Source organism: Podarcis muralis, chromosome 12 (assembly GCF_964188315.1).
Source record: "Podarcis muralis chromosome 12, rPodMur119.hap1.1, whole genome shotgun sequence".
Taxonomy (NCBI): domain Eukaryota; kingdom Metazoa; phylum Chordata; class Lepidosauria; order Squamata; family Lacertidae; genus Podarcis; species Podarcis muralis.
Window position 1 is genome coordinate 32,753,673 of NC_135666.1, and position 19,428 is coordinate 32,773,100.

A 19,428-nucleotide genomic window follows, 5' to 3' on the forward strand; every position below is an offset into this window, starting at 1 on the left:
GCCAGCAGATAGAGAGAGAAAATTATAGCTCTCTCATAACACAGGAACCCATGGTCAACCAGTGAATCTGTAATTGCTGGACGGACAAAACGAAATACCATGTACACAATGCATAGTTCAACTATGGAGTTTAGTACCACAAGATATGATGATGGCCATCAACCACAGAGCCCCACATTGGGTGAAAGACTCCTACACTGCAGGGAGGTTGGATTAGATGATCCTCGTGGTCCCGTCAAGCCTTATGATTCATACTTAACCTAGTTGGCTTTAAAAAGTAATTAGAAAACATTATGGATGATAATGGTATCATTGGATACCAGTAAGGATGACTATATACTACCTCCAGGATCAGAGGGAGTAAGCCTTTGAATACCACTTGTTGGGGAACAGCAGGAGAGTGCTATTGTCCTGGTATCCTGCTTTTGGGGCAGAGCTGGAACAGGGTGTTTGAGAAACAGGATGCTGAACTATATGACTGTTTGGTCTGAGCCAGTATGGCTATTTTTATATCCTTAGGAGAGTTCAGGGGCCATACTGGGATGCTGCCATTGTTTCAGACAACATATGCAGAAAATATTGCTGAAGGCTGCATTTTAAAGGCTACTGTAGTAGAAGAAGAGTTTGAATTTGATATCCCACTTTATCACTACCCGAAGGAGTCTCAAAGCGGCTAACATTCTCCTTTCCCTTCCTCCCCCACAACAAACACTCTGTGAGGTGAGTGGGGCTGAGAGACTTCAAAGAAGTGTGACTGGCCCAAGGTCACCCAGCAGCTGCATGTGGAGGAGCGGAGACGCGAACCCCGTTCACCAGATTACGAGTCTACCGCTCTTAACCATTACACCACACTGGCTCTCAGTACAATCTGATGCAAACTTTCCTGGGGGTAAGCCCCATTGAACTCAGCACAGCTTACTTCAGTGTAGACATTCATAGGTTTGTGATGTAAGAGTTGTACAATGTTAGCCATTATTGGTAAATGGTACAGTTTAGTTGCTTCTGACTAGGCAATTTCAGTACACGCTTCTATCAGGGAATGAACGCACTATATGCATGAACTAAGAGCGTAAAAATCTTCACATGCATTGGTTCATGTGAACTGACTATGGAAATATTGATGCCTTTCACCACAGTGTGCCGATTTGCATTAATTAAAACATGACACAGTAATAAATAGCTGCTAAACACAGCTGTATTAAAAACTTGTATGTTACTAACTTGGAGCACACAGCACACAATTATAAAATCTTCAGACAATTTAAAGAGAAACTAAGCATCACACAGAGTTATCACAATATGTTCCATACTGGCTATGGAAAGTTAAAAGCACCTCATTTTAATTACTCGTGCTTGGAGTATGAAGCTATGAAGCTCAGAAATATTTTTAAAGAACAGAAATATTGCTCAGGGGTGCTGTCAGTTTACATATGCTATTTTGGGAGGGCTTGGCACACCAGAATTTCTGAGTTGGCATTTCACAAAATCCAAAGCGCATGACTATTTGCAGGGGTTGGACTAGATGACCCTTGGGATCCCTTCCACTTCTACAATTCTATGATTCTAAGCTCACACTGGGCAGATATTGATTTTAAAACACACAACTGAGGCCACTGTGAGGTGGGTTTACTATCTCTAAAATCACATTTTTACAAAATGTAATTAAACAAGAATTTAAGATACTGATAAATGCCCACCTAATTCTTTTAGGGCCATAGCTTGGTGGTAGAACATCTGCTTTGCATGCAAAAGTTCCCAGGTCCAGCCCCTGGCTTCTCCAGGTACAGCTTAGAGACCGTATCCAAAATCTCGGAGAGCCACTGCAAGTCATTTTCTACTATAATGAGTTAGATGGACATGGACCAGTGGTTTGTATAAGCTAGTTCCTATGTTCTTAATCTAGTTGATGTGGAAGATATTTTTAATCAGTTGCTTTACAACATTTATCATCTTTTCAGTTGGATGGAGAAGAGGGCCTCTAAACTATCCCTTCCAAAAAAAAAGAAAAAAAGGCGATAATCAGAGACATCAGAAAGGAAGGAATCAAGGCATCCACATTTCACCACTGTGGAGTTGTGTGGGAGGGGTGCACAGGAGGCAGGAGAAGAAACACCAGTTGCTTAAAACCAGTGCAGTCCAGAACCCACGAACAGAAAATCTGTTTCTGTGCTGCCCGTCAGAAACAGCACTGTCCTCTGCTTCATGGCTTCAGAATACATTCCAATGGCACGTTTTCATAGGTAACTTCTACTTAAAAGATGACTGAAATATTAAGTCAAAACCAGACCTGGTCAGCAGTTGTAGGTACACTTTTTTGGAAATAAGCTTGAGTGAAATCCACAGGACTTACTTCAAAGCAAATACTGATAGAATCACACTGAAAGCTACAATAAGCCCTATAAACCCTACCTCTGTTGGGCTTAGGTCTCACTGTCAACAGGGCCCCAAATAGGACTACTTACAGTGGTGCCTGGAGGGACACAGGTGGCGCTGTGGGGTAAACCACAGAGCCTAGGACTTGCCGATCAGAAGGTCAGCGGTTCGAATCCCTGTGACGGGGTGAGCTCCCGTTGTTCGGTCCCTGCTCCTGCCAACCTAGCAGTTCGAAAGCACGTCAAAGTGCAAGTAGATAAATAGGTACCGCTCCGGTGGGAAGGTAAACGGCGTTTCCGTACGCTGCTCTGGTTCTCTAGAAGCGGCTTAGTCATGCTGGCCACATGACCCGGAAGCTGTACGCCGGCTCCCTCGGCCAATAAAGCGAGATGAGCACCGCAACCTCAGAGTCGGTCACGACTGGACCTAATGGTCAGGGGTCCCTTTACCTTTACCTTTTACAGTGGAGCCTAAAACATGCTCACCAAATGAATTCAATGGGGCTTACCCTCAGATAAATGGGGTCAAGATTAAAGCATTAGTCTGAATTCAAACCCATTGTTTGTTTTCTTAGTGTTGCAAGAACACTTAAAAACCAAAACAGAATTCAACATTGCAGAATTTTAACAGTGCAAAGAAAGCCTAGCAGGTGCATCACCTTTCAGAAACCAACAATTTAAATAAGGACCCTTCATTTTTTATTTTTTACTAGCACAAAACACAAATTGTCCATAAATTGATAGGACTGTATACAGCAGCCATATAACTTTGAGCAAGCATCACATTTCCCTAAGTCATTTGGAGGAGGAGAATCTGCCACCTTAAATGTAAAGTTTCTAGTGACCAGCCACTGCAGAACTTTCTGTCTGCAGACAAAAGCACGTTTTTTATATTAAAAAAATTGCTTGTATCACCAAGGCAGCATATATAAACCCAGTATAAACCAACATGACACGTATGACATCACCCCAACGTCACAGATAAATTTAGAGTAGACTCACTGAGCTGGGGAAAAAAAGGCAGAAGTTAGGAAGATATGAATGGAAGAGCATCAAGGCTGCTGGCCACAACTTTCTTCCTAAGGTTCCCTTGGCATGTTTACATGCATACACTGAAGAAGGGGAAAAACAAAAGCCGAACAAACAGCCACGCATACACACAGAGAGATAAATAAAGGCTGTCCCCAAGCCTCCCGACGCTGCAATCGATCCAGCCACCCAGGCAGGGATTTTGCTAACTTGCTGCAGGTGCAATGCAGACCGAGGATATTGCATGCATCTCAATTACAGGATAGCACGGGTTATGATTTTGGGGTGCGGGTGGCGAAGACAGGAGATAATACTAACTAGGCAGAAACACAGCAAGCATCCAAGCTCCGGCTTTGCAGCAGCAGCAGAGTCTCGCGCGCCCATAGCGCGCGCACCCGGACCCTCTCTCACACACAAACAAACACATACATACATACACGTATCTGCACCCCAAGTCCTACTTAGCAGGCACTTGCTCGCCTCGACGCAGGAAGCCTCCAATGAGGGGCAGCGCCACAGGCTGCCCTCGTCCAGGGAGCAGGACGCCCCGCCGCAGCCTCCCCCTGGCTGGGGGGCAGCCGGGCTGGGGAAGAGCCAAGCGGGCGCCTCCAGCACGACGCTCTCCTCGCTCAGCCCGGCGCGCCAAAACGCAGCCGCCACTGCCTTCCTTACCTGTTGGCCGCCAGCCGCGGTTAGCTCTCCTCCCCTCTCCCCGCTGCCTCGGCTCCTTATGAGGCGCTTTTCCTCCGGGCAGCGAGAGAGAGTGTGTGTGCCCGCGCCCGCGCGCCCGCCGTCTCCCTCGCGAGGACACGGAGGCGGCGGAGCAGGGCTGACGACGCGGGCCCCGGAGTCTCCCGCGCCGTGTGGCCGCCGGGTCTCCCGGGGGCGGCGCGCAAGGGGCTGCCGGCTGCGGAGGCGGCAGGCGCCGAATGGTCGCTGCTGCTGCTCCTCCTCCGCCAGGTGCTGCGAGGAAACGCCGCGCGCTCGCCGCAGCCTCCTCACCTGGAGATGATGGAAGCGCCTGGAGCCGTCTAGGCCGGCGTCCTGTTCGCCTGCTCCTGTGGGAACATAAGAGCCAACTCCTAGGGGCCGAGGTCCCTTTGCTCCCCTCTCCAATATTTGAGTTGATGGGCATTCAAATGGGGGGGGGTGTTGTGTCACGTGATTATGTGAGACAGGGTGTGCCTCCCCCCCCCTCCAATATTTTATTCAAGTTGGCACCCTTGTGTGGGAAGCAGGGCACAGTAGCAGACCTACATTAGGGGGTGGATTGAACTGTTATGCCCCCCCCCCAATTTGCAACCAGCAAGGAGGTCTGGGTAAGCCTTTCTTCAATGGGGTTGTTCCATGATCACCACACTTTGCAACTTCTCTGCTGCTGACTCTCAGACTTTAAGTAAAGGACCCCTGACCATTAGGTCCAATTGTGACCAACTCTGGGGTTGCGGCGCTCATCTCGCTTTACTGGCTGAGGAAGCCAGCGTACAGCTTCCGAGTCATGTGGCCAGCATGACTAAGCCGCTTCTGGCGAACCAGAGCAGTGCACAGAAACGGCGTTTACCTTCCTGCTGGAGGGGTACCTATTTATCTACTTGCACTGGTGTGCTTTCGAACTGCTAAGTTGGCAGGAGCGGGGACTGAGCAACGGGAGCTCACCCTGTCGCGGGGATTCGAACTGCCGACCTTAGGCAACAACAAAAATCCATGTGGGTCATGCGACTCAAATTGGGTCAACTAGACCCATCATGGACTAAATTTGCTTCTGGGGCCCCTCCAGGATTAGGGACCCTGAAGTTTAATCTTTGTTTCATAGTAGATCAACCCTAGCAGGCAGGATGTGAGCCCTAGAGCGCTCTGCCCACTCGCAGTTCACAGCAGAGTGGCATTCAGAAGCCTAATGTCCCTGGCAGTGGAGGAAGAACATATAGCCATTGTGACTAGTAGCAGTTGAGAGCCTTGTTCTCCATAATCAGTGCAATCCTAATGTCTGCTCAGAAGAAAGGCTTATTAGCTTCAGTGGAGCTAACGCTGGGAAGCAGCACTGGAGAGTAAGGAATCTTGCAGGCCACCTAGTTCAGTCTCTAGGAAGTTGCAGGGAATCGTGGGGTTGCCAGCGTGGTGCCTATGGGCACCAAACTGTCCTTGAAATCTTTTGCATGCACCTTCCAAGCCTCTGATTACTTAAACAGACACAAACACTGCCCTCTTGGTCAGAGTGATTAGATTTTCCCCCTGACAGTCCAGTCTGGCACCTACCTAAATGTATTTTCAGCATCAGGCAAACCCCATTTTGTTTTCCCCGACGTCTTTAAAATACAGTATGTAATCTCTCTTTTAAGATGATGTTCATTATACTGTGGTTTTCACACAGTGGTTTAGTTCTATGGAATTTATCCCTTTGGCTTTCTTTATTAATTGATTATTGTAATGCTTTACTCTCTAGTTCTCTGTTTCAGGATGATTGTTTTGTTTTTAGAGTTCTTTTATTTGCAGCTATATTGATTCCTGCTTCACTGGAATTGTGATGTTTAATCTGTTTTTATTTTGAGGGGAAATTGATTGTTCTTGGGGACTGATGAATGGGATGCTTAAATAAATAAATAAACATTTGCCGCAGATATTCTTAAGGCTGCAAAATAGGCTTATGGAATCTGCAATCAAGATGTCTAAATGGAAAACACTTTTATTTACATGCTCTGCAATTCTTGTTAACTGTGATTAGCGTTTCACATATCTGCCATCCCAATTTAAAAAGTCTGTACCATGCTTTTAGAAATAAAAGCATAAGCACTCTGACATGAAGAGCCTTGTTAAACAAAATTAAGAAAGCTAAACACTGTTCTAGAAGCTGATTAAAATGTACTACAGAACATTGATAAAAGGTTCTATTTTCTTCTCAGATATCATGGTAATATGGAAAGCAATTGCACAACATTGACAAAACTAGGCCACCTGCTGCATTATGGCTTACTTGTGCCAAGTTATAAAAATATTTGAGGGTCCAAACCAGTACTGAAAATACAACCATTGGGGGTCTATATATTTATGGTAGAAGCTCCCACCTGCCAACACAACATGAGACACACCATGAAATATACACCAGGATGCATGGAGTTGCACCTTATGGCCACCTCCTTTTCCCAGGGAAGCTCCTGTATTGTAGTAAGCTCCACAACAGGTGGTAAGCCATCCAACAGGTGATGATATCCCTACCCCATATGAACCAACCCAGACCCTGCAATCATCATCTGAGGCCCTTCTTTGTGTGCCTCCTCCACAAGAGGTATGGAAGGTGGCAACATGAGAGTGGGCCTTTTTGTGGTGGCTCCCAGCTTGTGGAATGCTCTCCCCAGGGAGGCTCACCTGGAGCATTCATCATTATGTTCATTATGTATCTTTAGGCACCAGGCAAAACATCCCTCTTCTCCTAGGCCTTTGGCTAATTGAACAATATCTGGCCTTTAAAACTGGTGGGGGTATTCGTTTTTGTTTGTTACTATGTTATGTATTTGTGTGGTTTAATATTGTAAACTACCCTGTGATCCTTGGATGAAGGCCAGTATATAAATTTAATTAATGTAATTAATAATACCATAGACAACCCCTGCTGTTGTCTAATCGCTGTCCGTGGTGCTAAGACACTGATCAGCAACCCCATATGTCTCTTTCCTTATTGAGATGAGACCATTCAATAAAATACATAAAAATGCTGTTTCTTGGTTGTTAGGATGGTACATAGGGATCTTTTCCCTCACCTTAATACAATCTGGCTTCATCTAGCCTCAGGATGGAAATCTTACAAGGTAGAGACTTTAGTGCTACCAGAACTCAGGACTGCTGCCCCTTGACACTTTTCTCAAGCTCTGAGTGGAAGGTAAAAGGAGGGGGAAGCCCCTCAAGATGCCCAAGTTGGATGAAGTATGGCTGCCATAGTGTATGAGTCAGTCAGGAGTGGGATACTGGGTCTTGCTGGGATATTACTCAATCATCTAACCCAGGGAGGTCCAACTTTTTCATATTGAGTGGGCCGCAAGAGTATTTCAACATGGAACCCACAGGCTGCACACTGCCTCATCACATGTAGGGTGAGCAAGGCCAAAATTTGATGCCCCCTCAGTCTTTGCGCTGCCTTCCCAAAGTCAGCTAAGGGAGGCACTGGGCAGGAGGCTCTGGCAGGGTCCTAAAGCTCTCCCAAAGCTGGGAAAGGACCAATTAGGCTTCGGGAAGGAGACAGGAGGACTTTAGGACCCTGTCAAAACCCAACATGAACTGCATGTTGCTTAAATGCCCATTAACAGATGTATGAACTTAAATCCAATTTCTGGACTAAAATTCGCAATCATCAAGTATATAATTAAGTACACTAATGATTTGTCACTTCTAAAAATAATGTTTCTCCCGCCATAATTAATTTCAGGAGGTGTTTTTTTTTCTAGAGGAAGCATATTTGCAAATACGTAGCTCATAATCATCCCTCCCTTATCCAGGATTAATATAAATATTAGATCATAGTGGCTTTAAAGAAATAGTGGGTGTTTACTGCCAGTTGTGGGCTGACACAGCCTATGGCAAGTAGGTGACCTTCCAACTTTGGTGCAGCCTTCTCCACCAGCCATGCTAGGACCAGAAGGAGAACTTCTTCCCTCTGGACCACTCCCTAGCTATAAAAGCCAGCCACACTCAGGCCTCGGTTTCAGTTGACGCTCCAGTATTTGCAGGCTAGCATATTCTTTTCAGCCAGTTTTGTTCCAATGACAGCAGAGCATAAGCTCTGCCTTGATTTCAGAATGATCACTTTCAAGCTCTGGCACCCAGGACTCAGCCAGAGCCCTTTCCTGAGATCCTGTGAGCACTTGGAGGCGCACTGTGATGCAGAGAGTATTACAATCCTGTTATTCCTTCCACATTCCGAGCATACTCTAGGACATGGAATTTTTGTGAAGCCTTTAGATCACATTTTGGGGTGGGCTCGCATCTCTCTCATGAATGGGAGGAAGATGTCCCATAAAGAATGGGGGTTAGCTGCCAAGACCATGCCCTTGCATGTAGCCGCAACCACATTCTTTTGGAAATTGCTCCAGTTTCCCAACCCCTGTTATTACTTCCATGTATGCAAGCTGCTGGAGGGCTGCCATAGGCACCCCCCCCTCCAGACCCAGACACCAGGAAGCCAATTACATATGATATCCTCTCCAAGGAATCAGGGTACCCCATTAAAGGGATCCAGGGGAAAGTGCTTCTGTCAGACTGCAGCTGATGGGCCATAGATCCCCCCAAAATGGTGATCTAAGGGGGGGCTGCCCCAATTTGATATATGTCATAGGGTGATCCTTAACCTTGGTGAACTCTGCCAAATAATCTTGCACCAACCCATCTGCTGGTTGATTCTTTGGCAGGGTTCATCAAGGTTAAAGATCACCCTATGACATATATCAAACTGGAGCACCCACCGAGATCACCATTCTATACAAATCAATAGCATTTTTGAAACCGTTCTAAGTTGGAGGGCTATTTATAACCTACTTATGTGCAGTAAAGGCAGGTTTGTTGGACAACCATTTGTAAGCCGATATCCTAAAAAAATGAAAACAGAGTGCAATAGCTTTTCTAACCCTCCAACATGTACTAACCTTTCTTCAAATGTACTAAGGTCATTCTCTGTGCTTAAAAACGTATTAATATCACAAATCAAATCAGAAAGGCTAGTACTGTTCAGAGAGTTCCCGTAAAATAAAAGTACATTTAAGAACAACAATGCCCCGCAAATACTCTTCAAAACATTTTTTTTAAGTACAGAACTAGCCAAATACGTATAAAAGATATAGATTATTATGCATTGTTCATTAATATGGACGATTAGCCATAACATAAGGCCTATGTGACATGGTACATACAAATCAGGCTTAGGGGGATAGAGCAAGATTGCAGCTGCTGCCCCTGACTCTAACCTTCATTAGGATTTTTGAATAGATCATACATGGTACAAGCTGGATCCATGTAGTCTCTTTCCATGCAATGTGTGCCCTAAATGTTGTAGGGTACAAATGTGGCATACAGTTTGTACAAGCATAGGCTCAGCTGGAAGTAGCAATGGGGCAGAAATTCAGTTTGGTTTGCATTTTAATGTGAACCTAACTAATTTGCATTTCCTGAAAAAATACACAAAGTGAAATGTAGCTGTCCTTTGAAATGTGCACCCAGCTAGCATGGCCAATGATCAGGGATGGTGGGAGTTGATGGTGGGAAGGCACCAGGTTGGGGAAGGCCATTTGCTGTTGCTGTTGTTGCTCCATTGACTCAAACTGATCAAAGATTGGTCTATTTGTCATGAACTGGCAGGACAATGGGGGAAGGAAGATCCTAAAGAGGGGTGTAGCCAGGACTGGGACACACTGGGGCAAGCTGGGGATGGGAGCAGAGGGGCTGGTGTAGGAAGTACTTACAGGGTGATGCAGGATGGCGAGGGGATGGGAGTCAGTGCACAGGAACCAGAGAAGCAGGACCCATCACCAGTGCCAGAGGGCCCTTGTCTCCATGAACATGGCAGGCTCTGAGGCATAGGGAGCACTGGAAGGGATGCTCTAGGAGGCTGAGACAGGCAAGAACCCACAGCCCAGCTCTGTAGCTGGCCAGGTGAGGGGTGGGGGTGGCTAACTCTGGGAGGTGTGTGATTCCTCAGCTGGGGTAGGTCCAGAACAGGTGAGGGCCACATGCCTCATCAAACCTAGATGCTGAAATCAGCATGCAAAGGAAAAGAAAGGGAAGCAGGGGCCTTGCTTGAATTGAGTCTTCACAGGTACAAAATGTACACAAAGCTGATCAACACATTGGGGTCCAGAGTGCGAACAGCAGACATGACTCCTGTTATATGCATTTATAGATGGAATTTGAAAGTCTGAAAGGGGCACAGCAGCCCTTAAACTTTAATTACCACAGAAGAAAAGTGCATTTGGCAGTGACTTCACTTGTATGTTTATTAGCATATTAACATGCACCCATTTATCCTGTTTGCTCGGCTTAATGTTCGTTTTGAGGGTTTGGTTTTCAAGGTGAGGTTAGGGCCCAGCTACACATTACATTAAATGGTCAGCATGGAGCTTTGTCTGTGCTTGCTTTTGTGTTCTTCAACACAAAGTGTGTGTGTGTGTTCATCAGCAGCACAACACACCAAGAAAAGGAGGTTCAACGCCTCACCAGTACTCAAAAAAATAATGCCCCCTGCCCAGTGCAGCAATTAACCTTAGGGGGGGGGGGGAATGTTCTTCATTGCAGACTGCACAATGGTTCTCGCCTAAGAAGAAAAACCACAATTTAGTAAAGCCTTTATAGCATAGCATCTCTGATGCACACACATTAGTCATCTCTAATTGCTTTTCATTGTATGGCTGCTTTCAAGATCGTTGAGACTTATTCACTAGCCACACGAATCTTAGAAGTCTTATTTATAGCTGTCCAAAAGGCAAAACAGTAGTAGAGATAGAGATGTCCTGGCAGAAAGAGAAGAATGTCCCATCTGTCACAGGACATCTAAGAGCCTTCGGCCAACACCCAGAGGCTAAGAACCAATTCACACTATTTTCAAACAGCAAGTATAGCACTATCAGGACCAAACGAGGCAAGATATATCACTTGGAATCATGACAGTGTTCCTTTTCTTTTTCTTTTTAAACAAGAATGATAATTAATGCACTGAGGGGTGGCCAGCTGGACTACTGCAGGAAGGGAGGTTTGCCTGGTCCTCTTCTGCTGTGGACCTCACAAGAATCCACCTCCCTGAACACGGGGAGCTGCCTTATTTCAAGTCAGACCATTGGCCATCCTGCTCAGCGTTACCTACACTGGCTGGCAGCAGCTCTCCTGAATTTCATCGAAGGGTCTACCAGCACTGCCAGTAGATTGAAACTGAGATGTTCTGCATGCAGAGCTACCACTAAGTCACAGCCTTCCTAAATTGCTATAAGCTCCAGTAGGAAAGCTTCCATAGTCACCGAATGTGTGAAGGGAGGGAGCTACCAAATTCTCTTTTCAGATTCAAAGAGGTGACTGGTTTCAGAACAACCCAGCCATGAAGACCTTAATGAAAGAGACAGCAAAGATTCGTCAGCTGGCACATATTCTGGTGTCACATATGCCAGCACCTGCCAGCCATGCATTTGGGCCACTTACCAAGGTAAAGGTAAAGGGACCCCTGACCATTAGGTCCAGTCGTGACCGACTCTGGGGTTGCAGCGCTCATCTTGCTTTACTGGCCGAGGGAGCTGGCGTTTGTCTGCAGACAGCTTCTGGGTCATGTGGCCAGCAAGACTAAGCCGCTTCTGGTGAACCAGAGCAGTGCACGGAAACACCGTTTACCTTCCCACTGGAGCGGTACCTATTTATCTACTTGCACTTTGACGTGCTTTCGAACTGCTAGGTTGTCAGGAACAGGGACTGAGCAATGGGAGCTCACCCCGTTGCGGGGATTCGAACCACCGACCTTCTGATTGGCAAGTCCTAGGCTCTGTGGTTTAACCCACAGTGCCACCCGTGTCCTTGGGCCACTTACTATCAGAGGTCAAATGATTTCAGTGGAATTTGTTTCTACATAAGCACATTTAGGATCAAACCTGTAACCTATAAGCTAGGAAAACTCTGTGGAGCCCTTTCTTGGGCATGTGGAAAGGCCATTTGCAAGGATAATTTGCACACAATGAAACACACACACATGATTTAATGCAAGACCCAAAAAACCCTCTCCAAGAGAATTGGGTATTCTTTGGCATGAGACAATGCTGCAAAAGCTTGGCAAATTTAAGAAAGAAATGCAAAGTGGCAGGCAATCAATCCAGGATTTATTTTCTTCCTTCCAAATTGTTGTTAACTAAAGCTCCTGAGCTTGGTATCAAGAAAAGAAAATGCCGAAGATTCCCAGGAGCCAGAGACAGACAACTCTACCGATTATTGGATTGTGTGCTATTAATAGAAATCTAACCTTTTTAGCCCCAAATACAGGCAAGCAAAAAAAGTCAGTGCAGTGTCATACATTTAAGCCTCAAATTATAGTAATTTCATGCTCTTCTTGCATTTTAATGATCAGAGAGAATCAGCAAAAGCCTTTCAGTGAGTCACTAGCACCACAAACAAGGTGGTGTTGGTGTACTTTAAGACAGGCAATTGGCTCCTCAGCTGTTATGACACTACAGTGCATTTCAACAGCATTTTGACAAATGCTGGCTGGCTAAGGACCATAGCTCACTGGTAGAGCTACAGCTTTGCATGCAGGAAGCCCCCCAGTTTCAATCCCTGGCAGCTCCAGGTACAACCAGATATTAATATTGTGCATTTTGAAGTGAGTGGATACATGAAAACTGACTCCTTCTGGAAATGAAGCATTGCCCAGACCCATTAGGTATTATTCAAGACTTAACTTGCAGAACTTTCTTCAAAACAAAACAGAATGATACATCCAAACAGTTCCATAAGATAATATGCCACTCCATATGAAATACTCCAAACAGACTCAAAAGCAAAGGTCTGTCTCTCCTGCCTTAAGCTGTTTACCTGGAGAGCTTCATTTATGTCCTCACTCTCATCAAGTCAGAGAATAATGACCCCAGCCACGACCCTTCAGAGATGGCGAAATTTCAGTTCAGTACCTCTCAGATGATCTAAGGTTAAACACTCATGTGTTAGCTGGCAGAAAACAATAGTTAATTATCAAGGAGTTCAGAGGCCATCTCTTGGCTTTAATATAGCCCATGGGAAATCCCCATGTTAAAGCCCTTTCAGCAATACACAAGCATTCACAATTTCTGTGTGAATTAAACCAATTATACTTAACACAACTGAAATCCTAGACAGCTGCTGCCAGTGTAGACAATACAGAGCTGTTGGACGTGTTTCAAACACCTTGTCCATCTCCAATGAGATATTTATGCAGCAGTAAAATAAGCCCTCGGCCTTTTTTTTTAGTTAGACACAAATATGGAAAAATTCCTCACCATACATTTTTCTTTTCTAATTATGCTTAGATGATAAAAAAGGAGAGAAATCAATAGTTTTTAAATCTCCTGTCACTTTTGTCAAGGAAGTGACAGATCAAATAATCAATTCTAGGTGGAAATGGATTTCTTTTTAGCGTCTCTGAAAATAACAATGCTTAGCACTTAACTGAGCTAGTCTGTGAGTGGGTGTCATGTTTTTTACCCTCTTTTTCTCTGTAGTTCCTCTTAAAAAGGGGGTGTGGTAATTCTTCCACTGCAGATATTTTGCTCAGAAAAGGTCTTGGTTCATTCTCCCAATGGGAATCTAATTTGTGCACCAACCCATTTTTAAAAAAAATATTGTTCAAACCATCCCCTTTCCCCTAGAATGGTGGACCATGTTTATTGGGTTGAGATTTACTTCTTTAATTTTCTGAAATATTCCTTCTTTATGGACAGTGGAGTTTGTTCTGTTAGAAGGAATATGACATTGCCCCACCAACCTCAATGTGCTTTCAGCCACCCTTCCATCTCACAAGTTGGCCTTGACTGCTGGCTCCGTCCTCCTTAATCTTAGTGTCGATTCTGTAGAAGTTCGCAGAGAGAAAGACAGGGTCAAAATGAGAATGTGTTGGTTCTGCATGTTATTCACTCTGGCTCAACCTATCTTTGGCCTCGCCGCCTCCTGCCCTACCAATAGACTCCAGCCAACACAGGTGACAGCAGATCAGCCATACACAGAAACAAATGAACCATGAGAATATTCCAACGGCACTTTTAATATGAAAAATGCTATTACAAATTTTAACTGTTCCGCTTTGCGATACCCACATGAGGCACAAACTGCCCCTTGCTTTTAAATGTGATTAATTGTAAACTTAAAGGTAAAGGTAAAGGTACCCCTGCCCGTACGGGCCAGTCTTGACAGACTCTAGGGTTGTGCGCCCATCTCACTCAAGAGGCCGGGGGCCAGCGCTGTCCGGAGACACTTCCGGGTCACGTGGCCAGCGTGACATCGCTGCTCTGGCGAGCCAGAGCCGCACACGGAAACGCCGTTTACCTTCCCGCTAGTAAGCGGTCCCTATTTATCTACTTGCACCCGGGGGTGCTTTCGAACTGCTAGGTTGGCAGGCGCTGGGACCGAGCAACGGGAGCGCACCCCGCCGCGGGGATTCGAACCGCCGACCTTTCGATCGGCAAGCCCTAGGTGCTGAGGCTTTTACCCACAGCGCCACCTGCGTCCCTTAATTGTAAACTTAGACCTTGTTAATTCCAATGGGACTTTGTCATGTTTCCCTTACTTCATGGGGGTTCTATCTAGCATAATAACAAACACAAGAGACACAATTGCACAGAGGTCTTGCCACTTATAAGGGATCCTCTGTTTCAGTGGATGAAGTATTAAAATAAAATGCTAAAGTCGCATACGTAGGCATTGAAGTCCATGCATAGCTCTAGTTTGGAGAATCTTTGCAGTAAGCATCCCACTGGGAAGGTGGAAATAAAAGCCAGTGTAATTAAAACTGTAAATTTCATCAAAAATCTGTTTGCAATGAACAATAAAGGAACCCTCCCAGGATAGCCAGTTTTATTAATGATTTAGAAATACAGTGGCACCTCAGGTTAAGTACTTAATTCGATCCGGAGGTCCGTACTTAACCTGAAACTGTTCTTAACCTGAAGCACCACTTTAGCTAACGGGGCCTCATGCTGCCGCCGCACCAGAGCACGATTTCTGTTCTCATCCTGAAGCAAAGTTCTTAACCTGAAGCACTATTTCTGGGTTAGCGGAGTCTGTAACCTGAAGCGTATGTAACCTGAGGTACCACTGTACCAACACAATTTGGTCAGAATGGTTAGCTCAGCCAGCCACACCTACTATGTTCTAAAAAGGAGTTCTACATTTAAACACACAAAATCAACACCTATCAAACAGAAGGAGACCATCTAGGTGAACATATTCAGAGATAATGTGATATATCACAAGAATGCTGTTCTGGTTACAAAATTCATTTATTGTTTTCAGTTCAAACCTTCCCACCTGCCATCAGAAAAGCCCCAAGCCTGTAGCCCTTAAAAATAATAATAATAATTTCATGAATTGACTTAGAAGAAGCTTAAGTTGGGTCTTTTATTCACTCATTCTTGATTTTCAAAATAAACAGGCTTTTTTTTTTACCCTATTCTACTTCCATTTATAATTTGTGATTCCTTATTTAATTGTCCCCAACAGCTGACACTAACAGTGTTAAAGCTAAGAACTTGCCAAATCACTTCAACACCTGATATTTGTGTTTATCCAAAACATTTTAGCAAGCAGCAACCTAGAAACTCCAGCATTGGTTCATGGTCCACATAATTGCTTAAAGTCTAAAAGTAAATGGCGTTCTTCCTTTAGATTTAACAATCAGTACATTTGAGACTCCCCCACAATGTTCTGTTTCCCCCATTAATTAAACATTGTTATTTCAATGTTTTCAAGCACTGTACACGAAACAGCTAATTAATTCAACTCAATGCTTATCTCTATCATGCAGTTGGTAAGGAACTTCCAGCACTCAGCAGGTCTCCTACAATAGACATCCAACAAAAATGGCGGGCACAAACAACCTGAAGACGCTTTTTGAGCCAACTTATGTGACAGACATATAGAGCCTCTGCATACATTGAAGGAATGCACTTAGAGATGTGTTTTTACGAGTGCACAGATGGGGAACCTGAGGTCTTCTAGATGCTGTTAGACAATCTATCACCTGTTGTTGTTGTTGTTGATTAGTCGTTTAGTCGTGTCTGACTCTTCATGACCCCATGGACCAGAGCACGCCAGGCACCTCTGTCCTCCACTACCTCCCGTAGTTTGGCCAAACTCATGCTGGTAACCTTGAAAACACTATCCAACCACCTCGTCCTCTGTCGCCCCCTTCTCCTTGTGCCCTCCATCTTTCCCAGCATCAGTGTCTTTTCCAGGGAGTCTTCTCTTCTCATGAGGTGGCCAAAGTACTGGAGCCTCAGCTTCACGATCTGTCCTTCCAGTGAGCACTCAGGGCTGATTTCCTTAAGAATGGATAGGCTGGATCTTCTTGCCATCATGTCTAGTAGCCATCACCTAGTTCCTATCATCATTTACCATTGACCATGCTGGCTGGAGCTAATGGAAGTTGAAGTCTTAACAACCTGTCCTAGGAAATGAGGTGTCCTATGAATGGATCAGGACCCCCATGCCCATATCAGTTGCTAAATGGGAATGCAAATTTATGATCACTTTGTGGGGGGTTACCGTAGTTTTCTGTCTGTAGGACACCCCCATGCATAAGTCGCCCCCTATTTTGGGGGACTCAAAATTAAGAAAATGGGAGGATTGCCCAAAGTTGTTTAGCTTTTTTGGGGGGAGGATTTGGATTTCTCAGAGTTGTTGAGCTTCTTTGGGGGGGGGGGAGCCGAAAATCGCTCACCCACTGCTGACAATTGCATGCTTGGCCGAAGACACGCACTCGCAAAACGGCCACCCTCAAAGCGGCAGCCAATTGCCTGCAGCCCTTCTCACAGCCACCAATCACCTGCACTATCACTGTTGAGAATCTCCTGCTCACGGCTGAGACCAATCGCCCAACCCCCCTCTGTACTACCTAAGCATAAGAAGAGGGCTAATTTTGAAGCTAATTTTTAAATTAAAAACCCCTGTCTTATAGATGGAAAAGTACGGTAAATAGTTATTTCTATCAACAATTTCTGGCAACTACTTTGTGATTGGCAAGGTACTATTCCAAGACAAACTGAGGAATTTACCGTATCTCTGAGACTAAGCCGCCTCAAGATCCCTTCAGTTGAGAATTTGCCTTCTGTATTTCTCTGCTTCTAGGAATTTACTATGCAAGGTTCCAATTGTTGTTGAATGTCTTTATCTTCCACCTAAGGGACCCAATATCCATATGATGATACACCTCTTGCATTTGGCAATGTCTCACTTGTTCTTCAAGTCCTGAGATGATGATGAGTTGAGAAATATGAGCAGGTGTGATACCACCAACCTCACAACATTTATACAATTGTACCCCACATGCTGGAAAGGAGTAAACCAGAATCCAAGGCACTGCACACAGCATTCTGCATGCTCCCAGGGACTTTCCACCCTCCTCACCAGCAGCAAAAAGTGGGGACTCTCCAAAGTACATTGTAAGCGCAGATGGTCCTCCTCCTCCCTGTTGCTTTTGGAGGATGGATGCAATGACAAAACATAAGAGGTGCAATGATCCAGGGTCATGGGGAGGTGAAAGACCCTTGAGTGTTTCTGTAGCAGAGTCCCAGCAAGGTCATTGTCTCCAGCATCTTCAAGCTGCCCAAACAACATGAAAGGGAAGAGTTTCAACCACAGGGAAGCCTTCTCACCTTTTGTGCTGATTGGGGCCAATCAGAGTGAAAGGAGGTGATTCAGCCACTGAGGATTGGCTCCAAGAGTCACTCTGGAGAAGGTGTGTGAGAAGAATAGCAAGGAGGAGTTCTGCATGTTCTTTGTCGCAGCATAGAGAAAGTAACCCAGCTCTCGCGGTGAGCTGCTGCTTACTTATAGGTTCAATTTGAAGCAACAGCCATCATTTGAAATACTGATCAGCACATGACAACTAGCTTGCATTGGTACTCCTAATGCCGAGGCAGCATTTCACTCTAGAGAGAAAATACATTAACAGTGCAATCCTATGGACGCCTATTCAGAAATAAACCTCATTGAGTTCAATAAGACTTACTTCCAGGAAAGCAGTTTAGGATTGCAACCTAGGGTTTTTTTCTAGTTTCCCCAGCTCTGCTGAAACAGCAATTGGTACTGTCTGACTCATCATCGTAATCTAATCTTTACAAACCACCAGAAGTTTATAGTATACTGTTATTTTTAGTTGTAGTTTTGAAATGGCTCCATTGCTTGCATTCAGTGTAATAAGGAGGAACAAGAAATGACAAGCCCTAGAGAGCATGTTTATTTCTCACTCAAAATAATCTCTCCGCAAAGGTGAAATAAATAAAGCAAGCTCAGATTGGGCAAAAACATCACTTGATTCCATATGAGATAAAGTATTTCATCTTTCATTGACATTTGAATTATTTCCCCTGCAACGTTGTCAGCATTCAACTGGGAGTTGGCATCACTGAAAACAATGGTACTTAGGTCTAAGCAAACATGTTGGAAACCAGTTATTGGAAACTACAGGAGGGGAGAGTATTCAAGGGCCCAAATCCTGCTTGTAGGTTTCCCCACAGATGTCTGGTTTGCCACTGTGATAACAGAGTGTTGGACTAGATGGGCCACTGGCCTGATCCAGCAGATAATAATAATAATAATAATAATAATAATAATAATAATAATAATAATAATAAATTTTATTTATATCCCGCCCTCCCCAGCCTTAGCCGGGCTCAGGGCGGCTAACAACAATAAAACAGTACAAAAGTACAGCATAAACAACACTCTAAAACCATTCATTCTAGAATTAATTAATTCAAGCCACTGGCAGCCATTGGGCCAGAGCTCCGCGAAGATTGCCGAAGGAGGGAGTCAGGCTGTGCCCTTGCCAAAGGCCTGGTGGAACAGCTCTGTCTTGCAGGCCCTGCGGAAAGATGTCAAGTCCCGCAGGGCCCTGGTCTCTTGTGACAGAGTGTTCCACCAGATCGGAGCCACAGCCGAAAAAGCCCTGGCTCTCGTTGATAATAATAATAATTTATACCCCACCCATCCAGTTGGGTTTCCCCAGTCACTCTGGGTGGCTCCCAACAGAATATTAAAAACACAGTAAAACATCAAACATTAAAAACTTCCCTAAACAGGGCTGCCTTCAGATGTCTTCTAAAAGTCAGATAGTTGTTTATTTCCTTGATATCTCATGGGAGAGCCTTCCACAGGGTGGGTGCCACTACCAAGAAGGCCCTCTGCCTGGTTCCCTGTAACCTCACTTCCCTCAGTGAAGGAACCGCCAGAAGTACCTCAGAGCTGGACCTCAGTGTCTGAGCTGAACGATGGGGGTGGAGATACTCCTTCAGTTATACTGGGCCAAGGCCGTTTAGGGCTTTAAAGGTCA

At 45.0% G+C, this 19,428-nt stretch overlaps 1 protein-coding gene across 6 annotated transcripts in view; it reads right to left on the reverse strand.

Moving 5' to 3' along the window:
• DGKB (diacylglycerol kinase beta) overlaps positions 1–19,428 on the reverse strand; it is a 251,336-nt gene that overhangs the window by 225,770 nt on the left and 6,138 nt on the right. For 2 of the 6 annotated variants that reach the window (XM_028750674.2, XM_028750675.2), the window contains exon 1: positions 4,074–4,310. The exons of 1 other annotated variant lie outside the window; for it this stretch is intronic. The gene's annotated coding sequence lies outside the window, so the exon portion shown is untranslated. 3 more of the 6 variants (XM_028750678.2, XM_028750679.2, XM_028750677.2) reach the window with 3 other exon arrangements.